The 14,752-nt window shown below is 34.4% G+C and overlaps 1 pseudogene; it reads left to right on the top strand.

The window, feature by feature from the left end:
* The window catches only part of LOC123565433 (phosphatidylinositol 3-kinase catalytic subunit type 3-like), a 48,358-nt pseudogene extending 34,374 nt beyond the window's left edge, over positions 1-13,984 (top strand).
* The last annotated feature ends 768 nt before the right edge of the window (positions 13,985-14,752 follow it).

Here is a 14,752-nt window from a genome sequence, read left to right as displayed (position 1 = left end):
CAGTAAGTCACAGTAGTGTGTTACAGCAGTAAGTCACAGTAGTGTGTTACAGCAGTAAGTTACAGGAGTATGTTACAGCAGTAAGTTAAAAGTAAGTTACAGGAGTACGTTACAGCAGTAAGTTAAAGGAATATGTTACAGCAGTAAGTTACAGGAGTGTGTTACAGCAGTAAGTTACAGGAGTGTGTTACAGCAGTAAGTTACAGGAGTGTGTTACAGCAGTAAGTTACAGCAGTAAGTTTCAGGAGCGTTACAGCAGTAAGTTACAGGAGTGTGTTACAGCAGTAAGTTACAGGAGTGTGTTACAGCAGTAAGTTAAAGGAATATGTTACAGCAGTAAGTTACAGTAGTGTGTTACAGCAGTAAGTTACAGGAGTGTGTTACAGCAGTAAGTTACAGGAATATGTTACAGCAGTAAGTTAAAAGTAAGTTACAGGAGTATGTTACAGCAGTAAGTTAAAGGAATATTTTACAGCAGTAAGTTACAGGAGTGTGTTACAGTAGTAAGTTACAGGAGTGTGTTACAGCAGTAAGTTAAAGGAATATGTTACAGCAGTAAGTTACAGGAGTGTGTTACGGCAGTAAGTTACAGGAGTGTGTTACAGGAGTATGTTACAGGAGTATGTTATGGCAGTAAGGTACTCGAGTATGTTACGGCAGTAAGTTACAGGAGTATTTTACAGCAGTAAGGTACAGGAGTATGTTACAGCAGTAAGTTACAGGAGTATGTCACAGCAGTAAGTTACAGGAATATGTTACAGCAGTAAGTTTAAGGAATGTGTTACAGCAGTAAGTTACAGGAGTATGTTACAGCTGTAAGTTAAAGCAGTAAATTACAGGAGTATGTTAACAGCAGTTCGTTACAGGAACACCGTACTTTGGTATAATTTCGTGTCGGGAAATTTTCGCCCTTTTAACCACAAATGTAGTGGTTTTATTTTGGCCTGTGTTTTTTTCGCCATCTTACCTAGGTGGCGAAAACTTGCCTGAAAATTTCATCAAAATCCAATAACATTACCGGCATTTTTGAAAAGTATCCAAGGGAGGTTACTTTTCTGCGATTATCAAACAACACAAACTGCGTACATGTGACTTTATTATATCTTGTATATACGTACTGAAACTTATTGCAAATTGTATTGAAATATAAAAGCTATAAAATTCGTTAAAATGATCACAAATATCTGGGGATAAAATATATGCGGCCGCGTGTTTCACTGTATATTTCTCGTAATTCAACATTACACAAATCGCGTAAATTACAGTCTTCACTGCTTTTATCTACTGGTAGAAGAACTTCTTTTTCTTTCGGTTGAAATTATTTGGGAACAGACATGTTTGTTTTCACACTGTGACAACCATGTACAGTAAGTGTATCGAAATAACTTCTAACTGCCGATTATAACTACATAATTTTATATTCAATAAAATTTGTCAAGGTGAGAAAATCTCGGGTTTCACGTTTTTGTAACAATACAGGTAATACAAAAGCAATTATCCTTTCATGACCTATGTCAGGTATTGTAGTGTTAACGTTTATATGATTTCAAATTTTGGACATAGGACTGGTATATTTTCGAGCGTTATATTTTCGCCACTTCATATGGGTGGCGAAATAGTCGAAAAATTAACCATGACGAAAATATCCCAAAGTACGGTATGTTACAGCAGTAAGTTACAGGAGTGTGTTACAGCAGTTCGTTACAGGAGTATGTTACAGCAGTAAGGTACAGGAGTATGTTACAGCAGTAAATTACAGGAATATGTTACAGCAGTAAGGTACAGGAGTGTGTTACAGCAGTAAGTTACAGGAATGTGCTACTGCAGTAACTTACAGGAGTATGTTACAGCAGTAAGTTACAGGAGTGTGTTACAGCAGTAAGTTACAGGAATGTGTTACAGCAATAACTTACAGGAATATGTTACAGCAGTAAGTTACAGGAGTATGTTACAGCAGTAAGTTACAGGAATATGTTACATCAGTAACTTACAGGAGTATGTTACAGCAGTAAGTTAAAGAGTGAGTTACAGCAGTAAGTTACAGGAGTATGTTACAGCAGTAAGTTACAGGAGTGTGTTACAGCATTAACTTACAGGAGTATGTTACAGCAGTAAGTTACAGAATTATGTTACAGCAGTAAGTTCCAGGAGTGTGTTACGGCAGTAAGTTAAAGGAGTATGTTACAGCAGTAAGTTACAGGAGTGTGTTATGGCAGTAAGTTACAGGAGTCTGTTACAGCAGTAAGTTACAGGAGTGTGTTACGGCAGTAAGTTACAGGAGTAAGTTACGGCAGTAAGTTACAGGAGTGTGTTACGGCAGTAAGTTACAGGAGTATGTTATGGCAGTAAGTTACAGGAGTATGTTACAGCAGTAAGTTACAAGAGTATGTTACAGCAGTAAGGTACAGGAGTGTGTTACGGCAGTAAGTTACAGGATTACAACAGTAACTTACAGGAGTGTGTTACAGCAGTAAGTTACAGGAGTATGTTACGGCAGTAAGTTACAGGATTATGTTACGGCAGTAAGTTACTGGAGTATGTTACGGCAGTAAGTTAAAGGAATATATGTTACGACATTAAGTTACAGCAGTAAGTTACAGGAGTATGTTACAGCAGTAAGTTACAGGAGTGTTACAGCAGTATGTTACAGGAGTATGTTACAGCAGTAAGTTACAGAAGTATGTTACAGCAGTAAGTTAAAGGAATATGTTACAGCAGTAAGTTACAGGAGTGTGGTACAGCAGTAAGTTACAGGAATATGTTACAGCAGTAAGTTACAGGAGTATGTTACGGCAGTAAGTTAAAGGAATATGTTACAGCAGTAAGTTACAGGAGTATGTTACAGCAGTAAGTTAAAGGAATATGTTACAGCAGTAACTTACAGGAATATGTTACAGCAGTAAGTTACAGGAGTGTGTTACAGCAATAAGTTACAGGAATATGTTAAAGGAGTAAGTTTCAAAGTAAGTTTCAGGAATAAGTTACCGGAAGTTGCTCACAAAATAAAATCTTGCTAAATGTTGACTTATAACAAGAATGGAAGGGAAGGAAGTTTGAAATTATTTTGTAATTGTTTGGTAAAAATATGGAAAATTAGAAGCAAGATTGCAATAGTTTTCACATCTGCTTAGACTGATAGTGTTATTAAACAATCTTTCATTTTGTATCTATAGGTTTTGTACAGTGCATAGAATCCCTGTCAGTGGCTGAGGTCCTTGATAAGGAAGGAACTATACAAAATTACTTCCGGAAACAAGAACCATGTGAGGGGGCACCATATGGCATACAGCCAGAAGTCATGGACAACTATGTAAAAAGTTGTGATAAGTTTATTTTTAGCTTAGGCCAGTAGTAAACCTTTTGGCACTGAGGGCTTTTTCTTTTTATTAAAAGTGCAATTATTAACTTGTTAGTCAAGAATATGATCTGATACTCACCCACAGAATGTCATACTTACTGAGGCAAAGTCAAGGTCAGTATGACTTCTGTTTCTTAATGTCATATTCTTTGGCTTACTAGCCAACAATTGTTTTATTGTATAAATGAAAGATGAAGAAAATGGTGATGGTGATGAACAGTAATGATAATTTAGAAAGATGATGAACCCAGGTGTTGGTCTGAGATTATGAAGCTTAGTTCAGATGTCTGTCTCATATTAACAGAATTTTGATAAGTTTCTCCTAAGAACTGATTGAAATGGCTTGATATATTTATTGTACAGTTATTGACTTATGTTGAGGTCAATACGTGTTTTTACGGTCCTGTAAAAATGATATTGACTGAGGACGCAGTCTGAGGTCAGTATCATTTTTACAGGTGTGTAAAAACACATATTGAGTCTATAATTGTTGTATTATATGCCCTTGTCAAATGCATTCATTTGAATGGCCCATATTTCATACATGTAAGAAAAAGTGATATCATAAAGACTCATTATCACTTTTGCAGGTCAGTATTATACAATTATCGACTTTTTCATAGGTTGATATCAGGATTTATCAACCCGAAAAGAGTTATATTCACCGAGCCGAAGGCGAGGTGAATATAACTTTTTGAGGGTTGATAAATCCTGATATTAACCTATGAAAAAGTCAATAATTGTTTTATTACATGAATAAATGTATAGTCAGTCATGTTATTACAATTGTATCTTTAATAAAGAAATAAGGAATAAATTTAGACCAAATCAGGTTGATATTGGTTTTCCAAGCACCTACTTCGATCTATTTTTATTTTCGCACGATTTATAACCCAAGATAAGTTGATATGATATGTACTCATTACTTTTGGAACCGTTCAAGCCAATCAGAGAAACAATAGAATACAGTCATGTAATAATGCCTTTTGCAGACCTGCGCATCCACTTATTTCGACCAGTCAGAACCGGAAATGTCAATATCTTTCCATACACTGACGCCTGAATTTCAAATTAAGCGCATGACATAATTCAATGTGTGTCGTCGAATTAATTCTTTTATTCGGTTCAGTATTGTCAGTCTTATTCAGGCTGTTGAACAAATTCATAATAATATTATCTACATTATATTTATACCTGTTGATACGTATGTAATTAAAAGGTTATTATGTTTGCATCAGCAGATATGCGCTCGTTCTTTAGCTGAAGAATATTGGGCTCCTAAAATCTGGCAATACTTCCAATGCAGAACTTGTGCATATTTCCCAATACAAAGCTAATAATCTAAAATTACAGTACACATTTAAGGGACTCCATTGCCATGTGGTTAAGGTCTCTGACTTCAGATCACTTGCCCCTAACTACTGTGGTTTTTAAATCTCACTTGGAGTGTAGAATTCTCTCATATGAGGAAGCCATCCAGTTCCCCAGTGGAAGATCATTGGTTCTACCAATGTGTTTTTGCCTGAAATAATGCTTGGAATGGCACCCAGGGTGTTCATTCACAATGAAAAGCTGGAAATGTTACATAAGACCTATAAAATTTGTGTTTCAGTGACATTTTACCTAGGAAATTATTATACTAAAATACATATACAGACTCCAATTCTGTTTCCTTCAAATAACTGGTATTTAATTTCATTCACAGCTGGTTATTGTGTGGTGACTTATTTACTTGGAGTGGGAGATAGGCATTTAGACAATCTGCTTCTTACAAACTCAGGTAGGTCACTTGAGGCATTAAGACAATCTGCTTCTTACAAACTCAGGTAGGTCACATGTGGTGACTTTGTTTACTTGGAACTGGAGATAGGCATGTAGACATTCTGCTTCTTACAAACTCAGGTAGATCATGTGAGGCATTAAGACAATCTGCTTCTTACAAACTCAGGTAGGTCGTGTGTGGTCACCTTTTTACTTGGAACTAGAGATAGGCATTCGGACAATCTGTGCTTCTTATCGTGTGTGGCAACTTATTTACTTGGAACTGGAGATAGGCATTAGGACAATCTGTGCTTCTTATCATGTGTGGCAACTTATTTACTTGGAACTGGAGATAGGCATTAGGACAATCTGTGCTTCTTATCATGTGTGGCAACTTATTTACTTGGAACTGGAGATAGGCATTAGGACAATCTGTGCTTCTTATCATGTGTGGCAACTTATTTACTTGGAACTGGAGATAGGCATTAGGACAATCTGTGCTTCTTATCGTGTGTGGCAACTTATTTACTTGGAACTGGAGATAGGCATTTAGACAATCTGTGCTTCCCATACAAATTTAACCCTTTGTCATGTATTTGCAGAATATATTTTAAATATTTGTTTTCTCAGAAACTATATTCCAAGTGATTGCAAAGTATTTGCATCAGACTTTCGCAAACAGTCTGCAAAACGTATCACACTGAAGCAAAGGGTTTGCAAATAAACACTTAGATAAATTACAGACTGCAAAGGTTTTGCAAATAAATACTTTATTAAATTAGCAGACAGCAAAGCATCTGCAAATAAACACTTAGCTCATTTACTTCGCAAAGGTATTGCAAATAAACACTTTGTACAGAAATGAAAGAGCAAAGCATTTGCAAATAGTTAACATAGATGAACTTGCTTTCCTGGTAGACTCTAGGTACAGGAAGTAATTAACCATTCTGTTTTCTGATTGGTCTATATTCAAATGGCAGGATTTTTGAAAATATTGTGAGGAAATGTTTACACATCAGTTAGTAGAAATATTTTGGTGATGCAAACTTGTGTTAAACAGATTATTTATATATAATATTCTAATTATTTTTTCTGGATATAAACTTTGTTGAACAAGGATAATGCAATACCATGTTGTTAAGCAATAAGACTTCCAAGAACCAGAGGATATTGCAGCATGTAGAAAGGTAATGTTAATCAATGATAGTTATATAAAACATTTTTGACTCAAGCAATTGTTAAAACTTACAAATATTACATGATGTTAGTTATTGTTACTGAATGATCACTTAAATGATTGACTTTTAATATTTATTTAAACTGCAAAATTTTAATGGTTTTGTGAATTTACATCTGTTTTTCAGATATTAAAAAAATTCTTTTCTTTGAACCTCAGAAATTCATTTTATGCTGTTTGTTACGTATTTGCGAATACTTTGCATATTATTTGCATGCAAGTTGCAAATACTTTGCTATCACTTTGCGATTACTTTGCTATCACTTTGCGATTACTTTGCTATCACTTTGGGATTTATTTGCCAAAGTTTCAGCTGCGAATTGTAAATTGTTTGCGAAGTATTTGCATTCTGTGTGCGTTGTGTATATTTGCAAAAGCTTTGCAGAATAGTTGCACGTTTCGTTCCATTTCTACTCGTCTGCAGAATATATTCAGCAATCATGTGCTGCAACTGTTCTGCAAAGGTTATGGCAAATATTTGGCAAAGGTAAAAAGTATATTCTGCAAAGGCCCTGTTTTTGCATGGGTTCTTATCATGTGTGGCAACTTATTTACTTGGAACTGGAGATAGGCATTAGGACAATCTGTGCTTCTTATCATGTGTGACAACTTATTTACTTGGAACTGGAGATAGGCATTAGGACAATCTGTGCTTCTTATCGTGTGTGGCAACTTATTTACTTGGAATTGGGGATAGGCATTTAGACAATCTGCTTCTTACATACTCAGTTAAGTCATGTATGGTGACTTATTGGAGTGGGAGATCGGCAGTTAGTGAATCTGCTTCTTACAAACTTAGGTAGGTCATATGCCACTTACATGCTTGGAGTGAGAGATAAGCATTTAGACAGCCTGCTTCTTACAAACTCAGAAGCTAACATTACTTTAAACAATTTGGCTTTTGTATCAGAATATAGAAGCTAACATTACTTACCAAATATAGCTTTCTGTGTCAGAATGTAGATGCTAACATAATTTAATAATTTGGCTTTTTTATCAAAATATAGAAGCTAACTTCGCTTCACAATATAGCATTGCAAAGCTATGTACAAATGTATGTACAGTTCTACTTATCATCTCATATATGTAATGATAACAAATATTTTTCAGTAATTAAGTTAATATAATTATATATTTTTCTTGCAGGAAAATTATTTCATGTAGACTTTGGTTACATACTGGGTCGGGACCCAAAGCCGCTACCCCCACCAATGAAATTAAGCAAAGAAATGGTTAAACTATGGGTGGAAGCACGTCGGATCATTTCAAGGACTTTAAACAACATTGTTACACTGCATTCCTTGCTCTCAGAAGGTAACTTGATACTCAAAAATGTTTTTTCTTGTTTAAGATTAATGGTAAACTGGAAATTTGAAAAAAAAAATGAAAAGATGTGCAGCATTTTTAGGCCCAAGAAATTCACTTTCAGCAAAACAGGATTTCAATCCTTCTGTCTGAAGGTCGATGATTTAGCAACTCTATGTGTGAATGATTTAGCAAGTCTATTACTGAATGTTGATGATTTAGCAACTTTATTTACTGAATGTGGATGATTTAGCAACTTTATTTACTGAATGTGGATGATTTAGCAACTTTATTTACTGAATGTGGATGATTTAGCAACTTTATTTACTGAATGTGGATGATTTAGCAACTTTATTACTGAATGTGGATGATTTAGCAATTCTTTTACTGAATATAGATGATTTAAATATTAAACATTTCTAAAACCTGGTAATTACATAATTTTTGATAATTGTCTTTTTTTTAGGTCAGCAAACCTGATACTTAACCTGTTTTCACTGATGGTAGATGCTAACATTCCTGATATTGCCCTAGAGCCAGATAAAACTGTGAAAAAGGTAATTTTGTCTTAGGTTATTCCTGATAAAACAGTGAAAAAGGTATTTTTTTCATAGATTATTCCTAATAAAACAGTGAAAAAGGTAATTTTCTCATAGATTATTCCTGATAAAACAGTGAAAAAGGTAATTTTCTCATAGATTATTCCTGATATTGCCCTAGAGCCAGATAAAACTGTGAAAAGGGTAATTTTGTCATAGATTATTCCTGAAAAAAAACAGTGAAAAAGGTAATTTTCTCATAGATTATTCCTGATAAAAAAGTGAAAAAGGTAATTTTCTCATAGATTATTCCTGATATTGCCCTAGAGTCAAATAAAACAGTGAAAAAGGTAAGTTTCTCATAGATTATTCCTGATAAAACAGTGAAAAAGGTAATTTTCTCATAGATTATTCCTGATATTGCCCTTGAGCCAGATAAAAAAGTGTAAAGGGTAATTTTGTCATAGGTTATTCCTGATATTGGCCTAGAGCCAGATAAAACAGTGAAAAAGGTAATTTTGTCATAGATTATACCTGATATTGCCCTAGAGCCAGATAAAACAGCGAAAAGGGTAATTTTGTCATAGATTATACCTGATATTGCCCTAGAGCCAGATAAAACAGCGAAAAGGGTAATTTTGTCATAGATTATACCTGATATTGCTCTAGAGCCAGATAAAACAGCGAAAAGGGTAATTTTGTCATAGATTGTTCCTGATATTCCCCTAGAGCCAGATAAAACAGTGAAAAAGGTAATTTTGTCATAGATTGTTCCTGATATTGCCCTAGAGCCAGATAAAACAGTGAAAAAGGTAATTTTGTCATAGATTATTCCTGATATTCCCCTAGAACCAGATAAAACAGTGAAAAAGGTAATTTTGTCATAGATTATTCCTGATATTCCCCTAGAACCAGATAAAACAGTGAAAAAGGTAATTTTGTCATAGATTATTCCTGATAATGCCCTTGAACCAGATAAAACAGTGAAAAAGTTAATTTTGTCATAGATTATTCCGGATATTGGCCTATAACCAGATAAAACAGCGAAAAAGGTAATTTTGTCATAGATTATTCCTGATATTGCCCTTGAGCCGGATAAAACTGTGAAAAAGGTAATTTTGTCACAGATTATTCCTGATATTGCCCTAGAGCCAGATAAAACAGTGAAAAAGGTAATGTGTCATAGATTATTCCTGATATTGCCCTAGAGCCGAATAAAACAGCGAAAAAGGTAATTTTGTCATAGATTATTCCTGATAAAACAGTGAAAAAGGTAATTTTCTCATAGATTATTCCTGATATTGCCCTTGAGCCAGATAAAAAAGTGTAAAGGGTAATTTTGTCATAGGTTATTCCTGATATTGGCCTAGAGCCAGATAAAACAGTGAAAAAGGTAATTTTGTCATATATTATTTCTGATATTGCCCTAGAGCCAGATAAAACAGTGAAAAGGGTAATTTTGTCATAGATTATTCCTGATATTCCCCTAGAACCAGATAAAACAGTGAAAAAGGTAATTTTGTCATAGATTATTCCTGATATTCCCCTAGAGCCAGATAAAACAGTGAAAAAGGTAATTTTGTCATAGATTATTCCTGATATTGCCCTAGAGCCAGATAAAACAGTGAAAAAGGTAATTTTGTCATAGATTATTCCTGATATTCCCCTAGAACCAGATAAAACAGTGAAAAAGGTAATTTTGTCATAGATTATTCCTGATATTCCCCTAGAACCAGATAAAACAGTGAAAAAGGTAATTTTGTCATAGATTATTCCTGATAATGCCCTTGAACCAGATAAAACAGTGAAAAAGTTAATTTTGTCATAGATTATTCCGGATATTGGCCTATAACCAGATAAAACAGCGAAAAAGGTAATTTTGTCATAGATTATTCCTGATATTGCCCTTGAGCCGGATAAAACTGTGAAAAAGGTAATTTTGTCACAGATTATTCCTGATATTGCCCTAGAGCCAGATAAAACAGTGAAAAAGGTAATGTGTCATAGATTATTCCTGATATTGCCCTAGAGCCGAATAAAACAGCGAAAAAGGTAATTTTGTCATAGATTATTCCTGATTTTGCCCTAGAGCCAGATAAAACAGTGAAAAGGGTAATTTTGTCATAGATTATTCCTGATATTGCCCCAGAGCCGGATAATACAGTGAAAAAGGTAATTTTGTCATAGATTATACCTGATATTGCTCTAGAGCCAGATAAAACAGCGAAAAAGGTAATTTTGTCATAGATTATACCTGATATTGCTCTAGAGCCAGATAAAACAGCGAAAAAGGTAATTTTGTCATAGATTATTCCTGATATTGCCCCAGAGCCAGATAAAATAGCGAAAAATGTAATTTTTTCACAGATTATTCCTGATATTGCCCCAGAGCCAGATAAAACAGTGAAAAAGGTAATTTTGTCACAGATTATTCCTGATATTGCCCTTGAGCAAGATAAAACAGCGAAAAATGTAATTTTGTCACAGATTATTTCTGATATCGCCCTAGAGCCGGATAAAACTGTGAAAAAGGTAATTTTGTCATAGATTATTTCTGATATCGCCCTAGAGCCAGATAAAACAGTGAAAAAGGTAATTTTGTCATAGATTATACCTGATATTGCTCTAGAGCCAGATAAAACAGCGAAAAAGGTAATTTTGTCATAGATTATACCTGATATTGCTCTAGAGTCAGATAAAACAGTGAAAAAGATAATTTTGCCATAGATTATTCCTGATATTGCCCTAGAATCTTATAAACAGTGATAAAGGTTAATGTTGTCAAAGAACATCTGATATTGTTCCTAAGTCAGATAAAGAAGTGCAGTAATGTAAGTTTCGCTATATCTTTTCAGCTGAACTTGTGCATATTTCACAGCTCATGTCTAATAACATATTTTTGTGCGAGAATATTCCTGTCAAATTTGTGTAATATGATCAAATCAGAATGGTCAAATAAAACAAGTACACTTTTCCATATGCCCTATTTATGTTGAAGGCAAAAGACAATTTTGTATTACTCAATTTCCATGTGTGCTATTTATGTTACAGGTACAAGAAAAGTTTGTGTTACACCTTTTTCATGTATGCTATTTATGTTACAGGTACCAGACAAGTTTGTGTTACACCTTTTCATGTGTGCTACTTATGTTACAGGTACAATATACATGTAAGTTTGTGTTACACCATTTCCACGTGTGCTATTTATGTTACAGGTACAAGACAAGTTTGTGTTACACGTTTTCCATGTGTGCTATTTATGTTAAAGGTAGAAGACAAGTTTGTGTTACACCTTTTTCATGTGTGCTATTTATGTTACAGGTAGAAGACAAGTTTGTGTTACACGTTTTCCATGTGTGCTATTTATGTTACAGGTACAAGACAAGTTTGTGTTACACCTTTTTCATGTGTGCTATTTATGTTACAGGTAGAAGACAAGTTTATGTTACACCTTTTTCATGTGTGCTATTTATGTTACAGGTACAAGACAAGTTTGTGTTACACGTTTTTCATGTGTGCTATTTATGTTACAGGTAGAAGACAAGTTTGTGTTACACCTTTTTCATGTGTGCTATTTATGTTACAGGTAGAAGACAAGTTTGTGTTTAACCTTTTTCATGTGTGCTATTTTTGTTACAGGCACAAGACAAGTTTGTATTACACCTAACAGATGAGGAAGCTGTGGCCTACTTACAAAATCTGATAGATGAGAGCGTGTCAGCCATGATGGCGGCACTAGTGGAACAGATACATAAAATGGCACAGGTATGGTCTTATTATCATTTTTGTCTGCTTTATTTGAATGTTAAGACATTCTTTTGCTAAATTGTCATTGTGCCAATGTAGGTCAGTGGGGAAATCTGCTTTTGTTTTGTTTTGTTAGACTTTAAGAGACACCAACACAGTTCCGTTCATTTGGTGACATCTTGAGATTTTAACACTGAAGTGAGAACCCATGCGCCCCCTCCAAGGCATTGCTTTAGATGTCATGGACTAGCATGTGGTTAGAACCAATGACTTCCAGAAAGCAAGATGGATGGTGATGACATTTCTTATGTTGTCATTCCTTTCAGCAGTTTTCATTCAATTCAAATGAAACTTAATTTATATATAAATTATCAACTTGAAGAGGACATGCTCATATATTTTGAATTTCACATCCAAATATTTTTCATGAGTTATGCCCCATTCTTTGACTTAACATTATTACATTCTGTACTCATCTGCTCCAGCAGTTTCCATCCTGTTCACTTGAAACTTGGTATACATCATAAATATGAAGTAGACATGAGAATAGTTCTGGGAGTTTCATGTCCAGTTTCATTTTTTAGGGTAAGAACTTATAATAATATGCTCTCAAAGATTTTATTTGTCATACATGTACATTGTTGACATTATTCTTGTTTTCATATATTGTTTCTACATTTGTTTTATTTTTTGTTTATTTCAGTACTGGAGAAAATGATGTACAGTTTTGGACCCAGCAATATCTGTGATATTCTATTCCAACTTCAAGCAATATCGACATTCTCTCAAAGACATTTTAGTGAAATCAACAAAGCTATTCTGCACTTGATCTCATAGTCTTATCTTATGCTATTCAGGAAATTGCAAAAAAATATATGGACTTCGGTAACATAAAGATACAGAGAAAAGTTGTTATTTTTAACATAAAGCCGAAATTTCTTTCAGTAAGTGAACACCACATGTAGAACCATAACTCTAACCTGCATTTTGTCAGAATTATAGCCCTTGTTGAGCCTAGAAAATCGGTATTCCTTGGTTGGTATTTGGTTTAAGTTTAGTTTTCTTTAATACTTTGTTTGTTTGTTTGTTTAATGCCGTTTTTCAACAGTATTTCAGTCATGTAACGGTGGGCAGTTAACCTAACCAGTGTTCCTGGATTCTGTACCAGTACAAACCTGTTCTCTGCAAGTAACTGCCAACTTCCCCACATGAATCAGAGGTGAAGGACTAATGATTTCCGACACAATGTTCTTTTGTATTGTCCATCACTTGCAGACGAGCGATGGTACTTGCAGGCAGTGCTCTTTTTGTGTGGATTTTGCAGTCTGCTTGATTCGTGAAATATAATCCCAACACTAAATAAAATATCCATTCATTTTTTTCTTCAGAAGTTTAAATCAACAAAATTATTTGCCTGTAAATTATTTCGCAGGCAAAGCCACTAAATTCCTTACCCTAGTTTAATGATTTTACAGTACCAGCTGGTACCAAATAGTATTCATGTATGATTTCTCAGTTTTCATAGAAGTTTCTGTTTTAAAATTTTGATATACATCTGAATGCATGCACCTTTAAAGAACTTAAAATTTAACTTAAATTTTGATATACATCTGAGTGCATGCCCCTTAAAGGATTTAAAATTTTGATGTACATTTGAATACATGGATGTCCCTTCAAAATGCTTAAGATTTTATTGTACGTCTGCAGACATGTCCCATTAAAATGCTTAAAACTTGATGTACATTTGAATGCCTGCCCCTTTAAAATGATGCTTAATGGGAACTATTTGTAATGACTGTAGTGATCGGTCAGGGAAAGTGCAATAGGTTTAATGTTTGCAAATATACTTGTACAGTGGAATCTCCCTAAACCTTTCTGTCTACAAACTAGTTCTTTTCTAACAAACTGCAAGCCAAATGTCCATGGAGTGTAGGGATGTTCCTATTTGCAGTGTATTTGCATTGTATTAATTATGTATGTTGTATAAATTTTGCGAAGAATAATTGTATATGTTATTAATAAAGGATGAAAAATGAGTTTGTGCCTTTTCTCTGTGTGAGCCGATATCCTTTTGGGTTTATTTCATAATTGCAATGACATTTTGTACACGATTGAGGAAAATCCTGTGTATATTTTAAATTAGATACTTATATTTGCTAGTGGTCAATTATATGGGTGACTCTCAGTCCATAAGTTTGCAAATAATATAAGTCGGAGGATGGTGAAAGATACAGAAGATGGTCCATTCCAAAAGCCTCCCTGTTTTTTTATCATGCTAGGTGTAAAGCCTTAATGCACAGAAATCTTCTAATGTTTGTAAATTTTAGTTGGAGCAGTGGGTCAAACTCGTAATTACCACAGGACTACAGAGTCTACTGTTATAAATCTCAGATGCCCCTTTGGACCTAAATCTTTACTTCAAGCGTGGCTTGGCACTATTATAGGCAGTAACAATAGCCTTCAAGAAGCTGGGCGGATGGTTTCCTTACATGACGGTCAGAGCAGGACCTGTTCACACACATGTGAGAGGCAAGTGATTTGAAATCTGCGACCTTGACCACTCTGCAACAGAGACCACTGAGATATATATGTTGTGGTACTTGCCATTTCTTTAATCTTTTCTGATTTTTCCTTTTTGTTTTCATGTAAAGTAAAAGATTTTTCCTCGGCTATATTTGTATTCATAGTATGAAATGTAACATAAGAGATGTTTAGGTAATGAATTTAAACATTACATTGACATCAGTCAGTTTACAGCATACTTTCATTGGATTAAATTAATAAACATTTAACAGGGTATCATTA

This window comes from Mercenaria mercenaria, chromosome 8 (assembly GCF_021730395.1).
Source record: "Mercenaria mercenaria strain notata chromosome 8, MADL_Memer_1, whole genome shotgun sequence".
NCBI classification, from domain to species: Eukaryota; Metazoa; Mollusca; class Bivalvia; order Venerida; family Veneridae; genus Mercenaria; species Mercenaria mercenaria.
This window is presented reverse-complemented; position numbering and strand designations above follow the sequence as displayed.